Source organism: Aythya fuligula, chromosome 31, assembly GCF_009819795.1.
Source record: "Aythya fuligula isolate bAytFul2 chromosome 31, bAytFul2.pri, whole genome shotgun sequence".
NCBI lineage: Eukaryota > Metazoa > Chordata > Aves > Anseriformes > Anatidae > Aythya > Aythya fuligula.
Genome location: NC_045589.1, coordinates 876,343 through 891,663, shown reverse-complemented (window position 1 = coordinate 891,663; position 15,321 = coordinate 876,343). Strand labels below are relative to the sequence as shown.

Below are 15,321 nucleotides of genomic sequence, written 5' to 3'. Positions count from 1 at the left end.
CCTGCACAGGCTGAGTGCTGAGACTGGCAGGCAGCAGAGGCCCTGCCCCGGCACACAGCCCCTGGGGCACAGCAGGGACCCTGCTCTGCACCACAGCCCTGGACACCCCTGCCCGCACCCCTGCATCTGGTCCCACAAGAAAAAACACTCATGTCCTGTCCCTCTGACTGTATGGACAAGTAATCCCTGCTCTGGAACTTGTCGTTCTCCTCTAATCCAAAGAAACTCTGAGAGTCCTCCTGAGAGTTCCCATAGGCTGCAGGATTTGCCAGCAAATCTGGAGATGGCATCAGGAACAACAGCTGTGTTGCCCTGAAGCCAGAGACTTACCCTGTTCAGGGCTCTGAAGATTTCTCCTGCAGAGAGCTCTCAGCTTCCCCCCTTCACACTGCCTTTAACATCTCCCTCCCTTCTCTCAGCCACCCTTGTCCCCTGCAGGCAGTGTCCCCAGCCCTGCTGCGCTGTGCAGAGGAGCTGCTCCTGGGCAGAGCTGTCTCTCTGCAGCGCTGCCTTCTTGCCAGGAGCTCCCCTTGGTCCCAGGAGCCCGGCCCAGCTCAGCAGCACAGGGAACTCTTGACAAGTCCCTGAGCCTCCAGTGGAATAGACAGGACACTTACTGCCAGCAGTGTCTTTTCCCCTATTTCAAAATAAATGTTTGACACGAGATTCATCTTTTCTTGTTCTGTTATGAGAATGGAGAGCCACAAGGTGACAGGCAGGCTGCATTCCATCTCTTCTAAGCACTTATTAATATTCAGAGGGCGGAAACATTTTCACAGATATCCCTCTGTCTACATAACCTACATAACCAATTGCTGGGCTGCAGGATCACCATATCATAGAACTCTTTGGGTATGAAGGGACCTTCAAGACCAGCAACCTGTTCCAGTGACTCACCATCATTTGTGTGAATAAAGGAGGCAGTGAAGGGAAGCAGACCTGGTCAGTCACACTGAATGGTGAGAGCATGGGACAGAGAGAATATGTTTATTCCAGTGAGGTTATCTGATTAGGGACATTTTTAGATGGGGAACCAAGAGAAAAGGGGGAATGCTGGTAAAAGGCCTGTCCTGTGAAGACAGCCTGTGGACTGTTGGGTAGTCTGAAGAAAAGAAGGCTGAAGGGTGACCTCATTGCTGTCAATAACTTCCTTAGGAGGGGAAGTGGAGAGGGGGGTGCCGGTCTCTTCTCCCTGGGAACCAATGGCAGGACATGTGGGAAAGGCACAAAGCTGCACCAGGGGCTGTTCAGACTGGGCATTAGGAAAATATTCTGTACTGTGAGGGTGGTCAAACACCAGAACGGGCTTTCTAGAGACCTGGTTGATGTCCCATGACAGTCAGTGTTCAACAGGCACTTGGATCATAGAAACATAGAATCAAAGAACATCTTGGTGAGGAAGAGATCTTAAAGATCATCCAGTTCCAAGCCTCCTGCCATGGGCAGGGATGTCACTCACTAGATCAGATTACCCAGTGCCTGAGCCAGCCTGGTCCTGAACACCTCCAGGAACAAGGCATCCACACCTTTCTGGGCAACCTCTTCCATAGTCTCACCACCCCCTGAGTGAAGAATTTCCTCTTAACCTGTAATATAAATCACCTCTTTTAGTTTGAAATCTTTCCCCCCTCATCCTGTCATTATCTGATTGAGCAAAGAGTCTCTCTCCACCTTTTTATAAGGCCCCTTAAATACCGAAAGGCAACAATGAGGTCCCCCCACAACTGTAGGCAGAAGAGCCCCAGATCTCTCAGCCTTTCTTCATAAAAGAGATGCTGCAGCCCTCTGATCAACTTCATGGCCCTCCTCTGGACCTGCTAACAGTTCAACATCCTTCTTGGGCTGGGGGCCCCAGACCTGGACACAGTATTCCAAGAGGGGCCTCACAAGAACAGAGTAGAGGGGGACAATCACCTCCCTCGACCTGATAGCCAGGCCTCTTTTGATGCAGTCCAGGATGCTGATGGCCTTCTGGCATGCAAGCACACACTGTCAGCGCATGTCAAGCTTGTCATCGGCCTCTGCTCTGCTCAAGGAAGGGGATATGGCGGGTACACACCACGTGCCACCCCATGGTTTTACCTGCATGACCATGGAGAGGACATGAAAAAATGGGATTGGTAATCTGCCTTGACCTTAGAGGCATGGGTATGTGAGTTGCAAAGAAAAACAATGGCCAAAGGGGGGGGCTTCCATATAGCAGAAAATTGCTGCTCCTATTTCCATCAGACAGTCCCTGAGACACACTGACAACTACTAAGAATAGGGCTAGAGGGGCCCTGCTTGCAGCCAGATGGAGGGAAGGTACAATCATGTTTATTGGCCTGTGTGGATTTGATGGCCTGGAATCATAGAATCATAGAATATCCCAAGTTGGAAGGGACACACAAAGATCATCCACCAACAGTTTCATTTCCTTTTTGCACTGTGGTGCTCAGAACTGCACATAGTACTCGAGGTGAGGTCGCACCAGCATAGAGCAGAGTGGGACAATCACTTCCCTCGACTGACTAGCAAAGCCATCCTTGATGCACCCCAGGATACGGTTGGCCCTCCTGGCTGTCAGGGCACACTGCAGGCTCATATTCTGATTGCTATCAACCACAACCCCTTATGCCTTTCCATTCCTGTCAGCCTTGCCATATCTATGTTGTATACAGGGATGGTTTTGTGCTCAGCAGGCACACAGCTCTGTTCAACAGAGAGACCCCTCCAACAGCCTGAGGGAGCTGAGGTGGCTGCAGCTCTCTGCCCCTCAGTCCAAGCTGAGATGGGCAGAGCGTGCACTCTCGGGAGGCTCACACACAAGCCCACATACACAACACATAGGCATCAATACATGGCAGGACACAGGTGAATGCAGGCAGGCACACTCAGCATTCACACAACCACAAACAGCAGGAGAAGTCTTATCCTGATCCGGCTGAGTAGGAAAGAGGCCTGACAGTTGGAAATATAAAGTGGTAGTGTGTGCACGTGCATGTTTGTGTGTCCAAGGTAGATATGCCAGCAGCTGGGATCAGACACTCAGCCTTCCCAGGACAAGTTCCTGGCTCCCAGTCTCCCCAGCTGAAGTCACTGGGACATATGAGCCCCCATGGCTGCAGCCCCACTGTAGCTGCTGGCACACATCATCCCAATCTCACACACACTCACACATTTAAGTCCACTGAGTCCACACACTGCCATGTCTCCTGTTGCTGACTACATGGGCACTCTGATGCCCTGGTTCTAGTCCAGCTGCTGCACTTACCCCTGTGTATAACCATCAGGTGACCTAAAGCCCTTGGCAGTAATCCTTTAGTCCAAATGGTGATGTGAAGAGCTGCTGCCAGTGATGCATCTGGATGGGTTTCCTGCCTGGACACTGGGCTGACAGCCCTTCCACAGTAGCCCTGGAAGGAGCTGGGACAGGATCTTGTTTCCTCACGAGCCTGTGACTTGGGTTCCCGCTTGCCAATGTGCTTTGTGCTCTCCTGGGCTCATGGAGATGGGTTTTTGTTGAGCTGAGAGCTCTCCTGTGATGGGCCTGGAAGCAGCCAGGGCAGGGCATGAACTGAATTACTCATCCTGACATCATTTCCTTGGGCCTTCATTTTGTGTGCAGATGTGCTTCTTATCACACAGCCTAACGCAATCCAGCAAGAGCATAAACCTCTGGAGACATTTACTTGTGGAACTCACATACCTATGGAGGTGGAATTATGTAAGATATGACAGCAGAGAACTCAAATTACCCTTCAGAAATGCTTCACAATTAGGGGAAACTCTATGCTGTTGCATGGGTAATGTGTCTGGGGTTTGACTTCAAGGTAGGATTTGAGTTTGGAGATTAGAGCAGTGGATGCAGTTCAGGGTGAGAGAGAGCATTTAGGGTAGCACTAGATTTTCAGGTTACTAGTCAGAAGCATTACCAGGACATAACATGAATATTTTCCCAGTGAGTGTTGCAGAAGCATCAGCCTTACCTGAACCCCTTTTACCTCTTCAAAATCTTTCCTTTCTCGTAGCAAAGCCCCTATTCTCTCCCCCCCGATCTCCCACCTTTATTCACCCAGCTTTCCCCTGCCCCCCCCCCCCCCACCTCCCCAAAATGTGTCACCGTGTTGGGGACAGATTTCTAATGGCCTTTATGACCTCAGAGGCTCTGCCTCCCTGCTGTTGGCCAGCCATGTGCTGGGACACAAGTGACATCACAGCCAACATCTGGGGGGCTTCAGGCAGGTGAATGTGGAAATAATACGAAACAGAGACCACGGCCAGGTGAGGGAGGCATGTGGAAAAGGCTTTGTGCCATCCACGCACACAGGAGATATTCAACACAGCTCTGAAGATCTGCACATAGGACAGCACAAGAAAAACAAAACACTCAGCGGCTAACCACACACTAACCACAAGAAGCCCAACTTCTCTGAGGTAGGCATCTGAGCAGGAGAGCTTGAGGATCTGGGGAACTTCACAGAAGAACTGGTCCAAGACATTACCTTGGCAGAGGGGAAGGGAAAAGGTATTGGCAGTGTGCAGCACAGCATAGACAAAAGTACTTCCCCAGACAGCTGCTGCCATGTAGACACAAGTTCTGCTGTCCATTATTGTCGCGTAGTGCACAGGCTGGCAGATGACAATGTAGTGGTCATAGGCCATGATGATTAGAAGAAAAAACTCTGCTGAGATTAAAACGAAAAGGAAAAAAAAAAAAAAAAAAAAAAAAAAAAAGAGCAATACATTCTGAGTAGGAGATGGCTGTGGTGTCCCACAGGGAGTTGGCCATGGCTTTGGGAACAGTGGTGGTAATAGTGCCCAGGTCGAGGAGGGCGAGGTTGAGGAGGAAGAAGTACATGGGGGTGTGGAGGTGGTGGTCACAGGCTACGGCTGTGAGGATGAGGCCGTTGCCCAGGAAGGCAGCCAGGTAGATGCCCAGGAAGAGCCTGAAGTGCAGGAGCTGCAGCTCCCGTGTGTCTGCAAATGGCAGGAGGAGGAACTCTGTGGGGAAGCTACTGTTGGACATTTTATTCCTGTGGGCATGGTTGCCTGTCCATGGAGGAAAACACAGAGACAGTGAGGACAGGTTCTCTGAGCAAAATCCTCTCTGTTTCTCACTGACCCTTTGCACACTCACTTCCATTCTCCCCTGATCAGGATCGCAAACTTCCAGCTCCCTGGCTGGTTCTCTGCCCTCTGCTGTTTGAGTGCACACTGAGGTACACAATTTCCTTCCTGGGGGCTACTTCACAGGACAATGAGTGTCTGAGTCTTCTCCTCAGCTGACCCCCACCCTGTTGCCACAAAGAGCTAACTTTCCCAATGGCTCTATCCCCCTGCAGGGGATGGCAGGAGGTGTCCGTCTATCCTCTGCAGCAGGGTTTCCCTTTGCAGTTCCATTTGTCCCTGCCCATCTCTGCTGCCTGCAGCCATTATTACAATGAACTGCTTCTCTGTCACCACATCTGTGCCCTGCCAGTGCTCACGTACCCCATCCCATCTGCTGTCTGCTCAGCTGTGTCCTGCACCCATTCAGTGTGTGGAGGTGCTGAAGGGCAGGTCACACATGCACCAGGGGATGTTCAGAGTGGACAGTAGGGAAAATTTTCTGTACTGTGAGGGTGGTCAAACACTGGAACAGGCTTCATTGAGACCCGTTTTTTGTTCCAGGCCTGTCAGTGTTCAAGAAGCATTTGTACATTGCCCTCATTAATATGCTGTAACTTAATAATAATGTAACTGCAATATGCTTCGCTTCGCTTTGCTTCTTTTCATTTCCCTTTGCTTCCTTTTGCTTCATTTTGCTTCCCTTAGCTTCACTTCGCTTCATCACTGCTCACATGGGCACGTCTCAGTTATGTACTGGAAAGCGACAATAATTTCTCATGGAGTCTTGTCTTCTCAATACTAAGCAATCCCAACTCTCTCAGCCTCTCTTTACAGAAGGTGTATTTGCTGTCCATGGCATGTTTTTGGTAGTGGGGTGGTGGGCTGCAGGTGGGGCTGAATGGTGAGGAACATCAATTTGATCACCTTGGGTTAGCTTTTCTGGCTGTGTCCCTTCACAGTGTCTTGCACACTCTCAATCCACATGTCATTGGGGGCAGTATGAGAAACAGAAACCCTTGATGCTGTGCTTACCTGGTTCAGCACTAAGTGAATGTCTAATATCTAATCTAAAACTTCCCTCTTTTAGTTTTATAGCCATTACCCCTTGTCCTGTCACTACATTCCCTGATAAAATGTCCCTCCACAGCTTTGCTGTAGGCCCCTTTACATTCTGGAAGGTTGTTGTAAGGTCTTCTCCCTTCCATCTCGACAAACCCCAATTCTCCCAACCTCTCTTCATAAAAGACCTGCTCCGGCCCTCTGAAAGTTTTTATGGCCCTACTCGGGACCTGCTCTACTAAGTTGATGTGTCTTTTATGCTGAGCTGAGACAGAAATAAGAAGATAGGCATTTATTCAGCTATTGAAAAAACACTAAAAAAGTCTTTATTTTTCTTTTATTTGTGGTGTGAGGAATATTGGGAAATATTGCATCTTCCTTTGCAACTAATAGTTAAACTTGATGAAACATGGTTTTCCTACAAATGGCTAAATTTCTGCTTGTCAATGGCAAGTAGTGAATAATTGTCGCGTTAAGGGATGTAGCTGATTAACCGTTATGAGCCCGGGCGGATTCAGGGTACTGAACTATCACAATCGCAGATTTCACCAATAACGCATTAACCGTCTGGGGTCCAGTCGGATTCACCAATAATGCATTAACTGTCTGGGGTCCGGTCGGATATTCACCAATAACGCATTAACTGTCTGGGGTCCGGTCGGATTCACCAATAATGCATTAACTGTCTGGGGTCTGATTGGATTCAGAACACAGAGCTATCATGGTCACGGATTCACCAATAACGTATAACCATCCTTACCCTAGTTGCACTTAATGAGAGTGTTGTGGTAGTCGGCCCCTGGGGTTTTGGAGTCGGGGATACAGAGGATCCGAGGCCCGCTATACTCCAACTGAAAAGGAGATACTGGCAGCATATGAAGGAGTTCAATCTGCTTCGGAGGTGGTCGGTACTGAAGCGCAGCTCCTCCTAGCACCCCGATTGCCGGTACTAGGCTGGATGTTCAAGGGAAGGGTCTCTTCTACGCATCATGCAACTGATGCTACATGGAGCAAGTGGGTTGCACTGATTACTCAGCGGGCTCCAATAGGAAACCCCAGTCACCCAGGAATCTTGGAAGTGATTATGGACTGGCCAGAAGGCAAATACTTTGGGATATCATCAGAGGAGGAGGTGGGTCGTGCTGAAGAAGCCCCACTTTGGGCGCCAAAAAGACTGTAGTGGTTTAACCCAGCCAGCAGCTAAACACCACGCAGCCAGGGACAGGGGAGAGAAATGGAAAGTGAAGCCCGTGGGTTGAGATAAAGACAGTTTAATAAGACAGGAAAATAATAATAATAATAATAATAATAATAATAATAATAATAATAATAATAATAATAATAATAATAATAATAATAATAATAATACAATGATGATAATAGTACTACTACTACTAATATGTACAAACAAGTGATGCACAATGCAATTGCTCACCACCCGCTGACCGATGCCCAGCCTAACCCCAAGCAGTCCTGCCCCCTCCCCCCGGCTAGCCACCCCTATATATTGTTTAGCATGATGTCAGATGGGATGGAATACCCCTTTGGCTAGTTTGGGTCACCTGTCCTGGGTCTGTCCCCTCCCAGCTCTTACTGCACCCCCAGCCTACCTGTTGGCAGGACAGAGCAAGAAGCTGAGATGTCCTTGGCTTGGTATAAGCACTGCTCTGCAACAATTAAAACATCGGGGTGTTATCAGCACTCTTCTCATCCCAAGCCAAAACACAGCATTCCACCAGCTACTAGGAAGAAAATCAACTCTGTTCTAACTGAAACCAGGACAGAGAGCTATAACAGTGCAATCAAGTGTGATTTATTACAGCAATAGGTACACAGGTTCTTTGGATTGCTGGCAATAGTTACTGTCTGCAAAAGCAAGCTAACATGCATGAAATACACAGGTGTTACGGTTGTTACAGGTGTTACAGGTGTTACAGGTGCGCAGCCTAGAAATAAATGCATTAAAAGGATAAAAAGGCTCTAGAGAGATTTATCAAAGAACCAAGTGTTCAAATCTCACCCAAAGGCATCCCAATGTGGGGGATGGGGGGGAAGAGAGGCTCAGCCCATCAACTGATCCCAGGAGTCAGGAGGTCCTAAGGATGTTGTATTCCCTCGGGATGGTATCTCCCCTGACAGTGGTATCTTCCCTAACATCCCCTCTCTCTTAGGCCAATTTATATTATTTTTTATCTTTTAGGTGGAGCTTGAGTGACTCTAGTCAAGCATATCTTAGTTATGATTGGTGAAAAGTTCTCCTGTTTCCATTTAAAGTAACAGGCTCCGAGAAATTCAGGGCGCATGCTCAGTGAGGGGTGGTCGCACCTTGGAGGTGGGTAGCTTTTGGGATGGAGGTGTGTTTTGGTATTATAATGATATTATAATGAGCAAAAAGTACACTAGGGTACAGCATTTGTCAAAACAGAAGTAGGCAGCAGTTCATGAAGCAGAATATAATTAGATGCAATAAGTTGATAAGAAGTGACAGGAGCTGAGTATTTAAAATCACATCCTAGAATTTTGGTAAAATTGCAAACACAAACATTAGAGTGATTACTGGTATCTACCATTGTATTATCTATGACTATAGAATCACAATGAGTTCTCATGCAAACACAACCTTTCCCAATAGATACAAGTACAGTTTCAAGGGTTTCATTAAGATGTATCTCGAAGTGGCAAATATTTTGTTCAGTGTCAAGACAAATGTCTTGGGATTCCAGTGTGTTACTTTCACAGATGAAACCTTTTTGTTCACACACAATACATGCATTCACATCAATTGTTTGCCACTTTCTTCCCTTTTCATGGGCCCATACTTTATGCTCCTTAGGATAAAGTATAGTTCCATTATGATTGAGTCCTAATGCAATCATCGGATATACATTGTATACGGTGGCATTACTTATGGTAAGTATACTAATTGCCACCACGCTTGAAACTCTTCTTCAAATTCTGCCCAAATCAATTTTTGAATTTCAGTGGGCAAAGTTCCTCCTTCTCCCTCTCTAATAATAGCTGCTGCTACAGATTGTATCCATAACTGCGCTTGGATGCAGCTCAAGGCAACGGAGGTATTGCCTTGGTTTTTTCCAAGGGCATTTACAATTAATTGATGATCATTTTCCTCAATTTGTTCCCAATGGGGTAAAAAATGGATAGGAGCCATTGATTTGCTCCTAAAGTCCAGTTTCCTTAGGTCATCTGTAGTAGCAGTTATTCTACTCATTAGGATCTCAGCATCAATGCTACTTAATATACATAATCATGTTCCCAATAACCTAGTTGCATCCCCTGGCATGCGCTGAGATTGTTTCAGAGAACGTCCATGTAACCATGCTAACCAGCTGGTGTAAGCAGTTCTCAAAAAGGTGGTACATTTTGAGTTGATATTAACATGCAGCACTAGCTCTACCCTTTTTAGGGACCATCTAGGGTTAAAGATAATTTGTTGTTGTCCCACATTTTTGATTATGTAAGAACCTGTGTTGAAGATGGAAGGAGTTAGACCAATGGGAGGCTGAGTTGGTTTGTTTTCAAGTATCTGCGGGGGCAGAGGCTTCTTATCTTTTGCAGTCGATGATGTTTCTGTATTAAATAGTAATTCTGTGCCTCTGTAACCCCAAAGACAGTACACAATTATAGGCTTGGTGAAAGTAAAATTGTACCGGCAATCAAAATTTGGTTCAGTTATTTTGGAAACTGTCTTAATTTCAGTCAGCTGATTATAAGTGGATCCGTTAGTTATTCAGCAACCAATTTGTATTGTCTGGCCAGACGTGGCTTGAAGTTCAGCCATTTTTAGAGAATTGTTCCAACTCCATTCATCTTTTGAAAATATTTTGTTTCCATGTAGAACTAAAGTAGAGAGATTTAGGTCCTTTCTCTTTTGAGATGTTCCAGTGATTGTGCTATACTGTGACAATACATGGTTAGATGCCATGGTGAAACACCTCAGCTCCATGCACAACCACAGTAGCTAAGTTTCTTTTAAAGTCTGTAATTTCATCAAGGTCAGGGTAAAGTATAGTATTATTAATCCAAACGGTTGATTCACCATCCTCCAGCTGTCCATATACAGTTCTCTCAGGGTTCCTATGAACGCAAAAGAAAATAAAATATGCTCAGTTGTATTCAGCCGACATGGTTAGAAAGAAGGTGAAATAGCAATCTTTGATTTCCCATGCATAGAGATATTTGGGAGTAGTTAGCACCATTGCTACTGTTAGATGCACAGAAGGCTTTCACTGTCTCTGCCATGTTTGGAACTGTGGCAGTCAAAGGTGTAGTGTTAGCGTTCAGCTGTCTGTAATCCATTGTAAAATGCCATTGCTTGGTTGGTTTCTTTACCAGCCACACTGGTGAATTGTAAGGTGAATAGTTCTTTTTAATAACACCTCTTTCTTCCAATTCTGTTACCACCCCGTCAATCCACATAAGTGCTGCTGCTGACAACAGATATTGCCGAACATTAATGATTTTAGCAGGGGATAAGGGTATGGATGTTTGTAACAAACTCAGTTTTACTGTGCCTGAATCCCTTTGTTGTGTTGTGAAACTCCACACAGTTCCATCAGGGAGTTTCCACATACGACCATAATCACCATCCCTACGAGCAGCTTGTATGCGATCCTGGGTGTTTGCTACAAACATCTTAAGACAATCAGGGAGTCCACAGATGAGACAGGTTAATCGAACTGGGTCAATAGGAGCTAACATTGGGGATTTTCTAAATTTGTCTCTCATATATCGCCTAAATGCAGGCTGCTTTTTCTACTGCTACAGCCAGGTCAGAATAGCTTGTAGCTCTAACTTCCAGGGGTTCCCCTCTCTCTTGGGGTTCTACATGTATACCACGTGCTCAATATGCCGCCTGTGCAGTGATAGAGTAACTATGGTCTCCTGGTGTGGTGGTTAAAAACACTCCAGGTCCCCAAAAGCCACCTGCCTCTTCCTCACTCAACATAATTCTATCTCCTCCTTCAAGAGAAACTCACCACACATACTCAACTTCTGATTCCCCTGACCGCCTTGAGAACCTTTCCTGTATTTTAATCAACTCTGCCGGTGACCATGGAATCGTCTGCGCAGTAGTGTGAATTTCCTCATTATCATCAACGGCAGTCTCAGTCTTAACCAAGGGTCTCAAGGAAATCGATTGAGGTTCAGAATCATCAATCTCTTGGACATCGTCATCACTGTCAAACCAGAAATCACCATCCCAGCTTTCAGGGTCAGCATTATGTAACATTCTACGAATCTGCTTAACTGGAAATTTTTAATCTGAAAGCCTCTTCAATGCTGTACATTTTCTTTAAGTTTTATTTTCCTAGTTACTTCAGGCAATTACACAACAACAAGGAGTTCTTTATTTTATTTTATTTTATTTTATTTTATTTTATTTTATTTTATTTTATTTTATTTTATTTTATTTTATTTTATTTTATTTTATTTTATTTATTTTATTTTATTTTATTTTATTTGTGTGCAGAGTTCTTGCTTTACGTATTAGTCTCTCTTTATCTCAGCTCACAAGGTTTCTCACTTTTAGACCCCCTGGGTGGGAGGACCAAGCTAGCTGCTGTGTGGTGCTTAGCTACTTCCAGGTTAGTCCACTACAAAACCTTACTGAAGTCAGAGGAAATCAATAACCACTGCTCGGCCTTCTTCTGCCAGGCCAGTCATTTCAGCATGGACATTTCATGTCCAAATTGGTCAAGCGTGGCCTCCCCTATATGAAGATGTCCCAGCTGCTCCAGATGATTTTCTTGTCTTTCCTGAGCCTGGAAATGGGTTCCAGGATGAGCTGCTCCATTGACTTCCCAGGGATGGAGTGGAGCCTGAACACCCTGTACTTCCCTGGGCTCTCATCCTTGCCCTTCTTGCAGCTAGGAGGGATGTTTGCTTTCCTCCAGTCTTGGGGCACTTCTGCTGGTCACCAGGACTGATCCCAGACGACCAAGAGAGTGACCTTGCATGGATATCAGCCAGCTCCCTCTGCTCTCATGGGTGAATCCCATCAGCTCCCATAGACTTGTGTATCCCATTTGGTCTAGTATGCCCTGACCTGACCCACTCCCACCAAGTGTACATCTTCCTTGCCCCTGACCTTCCCCTTTCTTTGTGACCTGGGATTCCTGAAGGGCAGTCTTGCCAGTACTGATTGAGATGAAGAAGGAACTCAGCACCTCTTGTCTTTTCCCTGTCCTGTGTCAACAGATCCTGGACCTCATTCAGCAGTGGGTCCACATATTCCCAAGTGTTCCTTTTGTCACCTATGTGCTTCTAGAAGCCCTTCTTACTGTCTTAGACATCCTTGGCCAAAATCCATTGGTGTCAGGCTTTAGCATTCCGATATTCTTCCCTACATGCTCACACAAGGCCTCTGTATTCCCCTCAGGTTATCTGTTCTTGTTTCCACCATCGCTGTGCTTCTTTTCTGTGTTGGAGTTTGGCCAGGATCTCCTGGTTCATCCATGCAGGCCTCTTGCCATTTTTGTCTGATTTTGTCTTTCTTGGGATGGACTGCTCTTGATGTTGTAGGAGGTGATCCTGGAATATTAGCCACTTTTTTTTTTTTTCTTTTTTTTTTTTTTTTTCCCCACTTTGTGGGAGGAGAGAATGATGTTATAGGGGATTTTTACATGATTCAGCTAACTGTCAAGGGACAGCTCCCAGGTTAGTTACAAGGCACAAAGGAAGGCAACAATTTTAGGCAGTATACACTGACAAAATGCCAATACCTATATTCCCAATCTCTGAAGTCCTAATGACCGCTAACCTGGACATCCTCTGGCACCTCAAATGTCAGATGGTGTTTGCATTTGAACAGCTCACTGCTCTTCTCTATCTCTTGTAATTACTGTGGGAGCTTAGGCTAGAGTATTTTGTGCATACCCAAACAGAGGTGAGAGAAATCACATCACCCATGTGTGGGTTTGTGGCTGATAAGAAAGGTTCTGGGCCCCGTTTCAGGCCTGGGACATCAAACTGAGAATGAGATGCATCAATTGACTGACTGTGGTCACTGCCCTCAGCTTGGGAAAATGTGATTCTTGACAGTCACGGTCTGGGTGTCCTGCCTAAAAGTGGAAGAGGACAAGGGGATTCTTTGATGAAACTTCTCCCAGTAGGAGAAATAACATTGCTGGCACTAAGTGTTTCACCTCTGCTAAGGGAGGGAACATCAGAGATTGCTTCAATCTGATTCAAAGTTGGTTCCCCTGGAGACCCAAAGACATCTCAAGAGACATGAGAGAGGGCAGAGACTGTGAGGCCTTCGGATGGAGCTTTGCTGCTGAGCTGGGCTGGGCTCCTGAGCCCAAGGGGAGCTGCTGGCAAGCATGCAGCACTGCAGAGAGACAGCTCTGCCCAGGAGCAGCTCCTCTGCACAGCACAGCAGCAGGGCTGGGGGCACTGCCTGCAGGGAGCAAGGGCAGCTGAGAGAAGGGAGGGAGATGTTAAAGGCAGAGTGGAGGGGGGATGATGAGAGCTCACTGCGGGAGAAATCTTCACAGCCCTGAACAGGGTAAGTCTGTGGCTTCAGGGCAACACAGCTGTTGTTCCTGGTGCCATCTCCAGATTTGCTGGCAAATCCCACAGCCTATGGGATATTTCAGGAGAACTCTCAGAGTTTCTTTGGATAACAGAAAAATGACAAGCTCCAGAGCAGGGATTACCTACCAAAGCTGTCAGAGGGACAGGACTTGAGGGTTACTTCTCACAAGGCTAGCTGCAGGCTGTGCAGGCAGGGTGCAGGCAGGGGTTCTCAGGGCTGTGGTGCAGAGCAGGGTCCCTGCTGTGCCCTAGGGGCTGTGTGCTGGGGCAGGGCCTCTGCTGCCTGGGAGGCTCAGCACTCAGCCTGTGCTGGGAGTTGCCCAGGGTGCTGCTGGGAGAAGTTGTGGGTGGAAGAAACCCCCAAGGCAGGGCAGGACTGGGCAGTGTCCTGTTGGTGCCCAGAAGCTTTTGCCTGTGTCTGGCTTCTCACAGCTCCACAACACAGCCCTGATACCTCTAGAGGGGACTTTTCATGTATATGATCAAGGCAGATGTTTCCAGCTTAAGTCTGTGTTTTTCTGAATCTTTCTTTTCTGCTTTTTGTTTGCTCATGCTGATGGGAATGGAAATACATTTTTCAGGTTTAGAGTAAGGGCTCAGTTTCCCTAAGCATCACACTGAGGTTTTTGAGAACCTCAGCACCCATTCACCTGCAGGTAAGAATAATATTACCTTCCCAGTTTCATCATGGTATGAGTGAGCTGACTGCAAGCATAATGTCCTGGTCTTAGCTAGGATAGAGTAAATTTCCTTAGGAGCTGTTATGGTGCTGTGCTTTGGATTTAGGATGTCAAGAATGTTGATAACATTGTGCTGAGCAGTGTTTACACAGAGACAAGGATTTTCAGCTTCTGTTGCTGCCCTCCCAGTGAGCAGGCCAGGGGTACACAAAAAGCTCTGAGGGGACAGAGCCAGGACAGCTGACCCAAAGTGGCCAAAGGAATATTTCATAGCACATCACATCATGATCAGCACTGAAAACAAAGGGGTTCTCTTGGGTTGTTACATTTGCTCAGGGACAATGTTAATTTTTATTTTTGTTGCTTTTGTTTTTGTTTTTGTTTTCCCTTTACTTTCCTCTTAAACTGTCCTGATCTTGACCCTCATTGTATTTTATTTGTTTATTTGTTTAGTTGTTTCTGATTCTTTCCCTCATCCCACTGTGGGAAAGTGACACTGAATAGCTGAGTGGTGCTGAGCTGCCTGCAGGGCTAAACCACAACACCTGGCAGTGCCCCTGGGCTGTTCCCTGCTCCTGGTAGTGTCTGCAAGGCAGAGCTGAGAAAACAGCACAGGGCATGGGGTCAGTGAGCCATGACAGGGCACAAACATGGGGACAGAGAAGCAGCTCCCAGCAGGGAGAGCTCCAAGCAGCAGAGACAAGGGCAGGCACTAAGGAAATATTTGACCAGAATCCTGTGTCAGGGCAATAGAGGCACCTCATGCCATGTCATGCAGTGCAGATCCCTTCCTCTGAGCAACCGCCCTCTCCTTCCCAGTCCAGCTAGGAAAGGGGAAGCCTTGACTGAGTACCCAGCTTTCATCTCCTTACCTCTCTCCCCTACCAAATCATTGTATTTCTTCTCATTTCTCCAGCTGTCTGTGCTGCTCCTG

General features: G+C 46.8%; 1 protein-coding gene across 1 annotated transcript in view; it reads left to right on the top strand.

Annotated features, from left to right (window-relative positions):
* Window positions 1–15,321, top strand: part of LOC116500141 (antigen WC1.1-like) — a 301,922-nt gene that overhangs the window by 205,808 nt on the left and 80,793 nt on the right. The gene's annotated exons all lie outside the window — the stretch shown is intronic.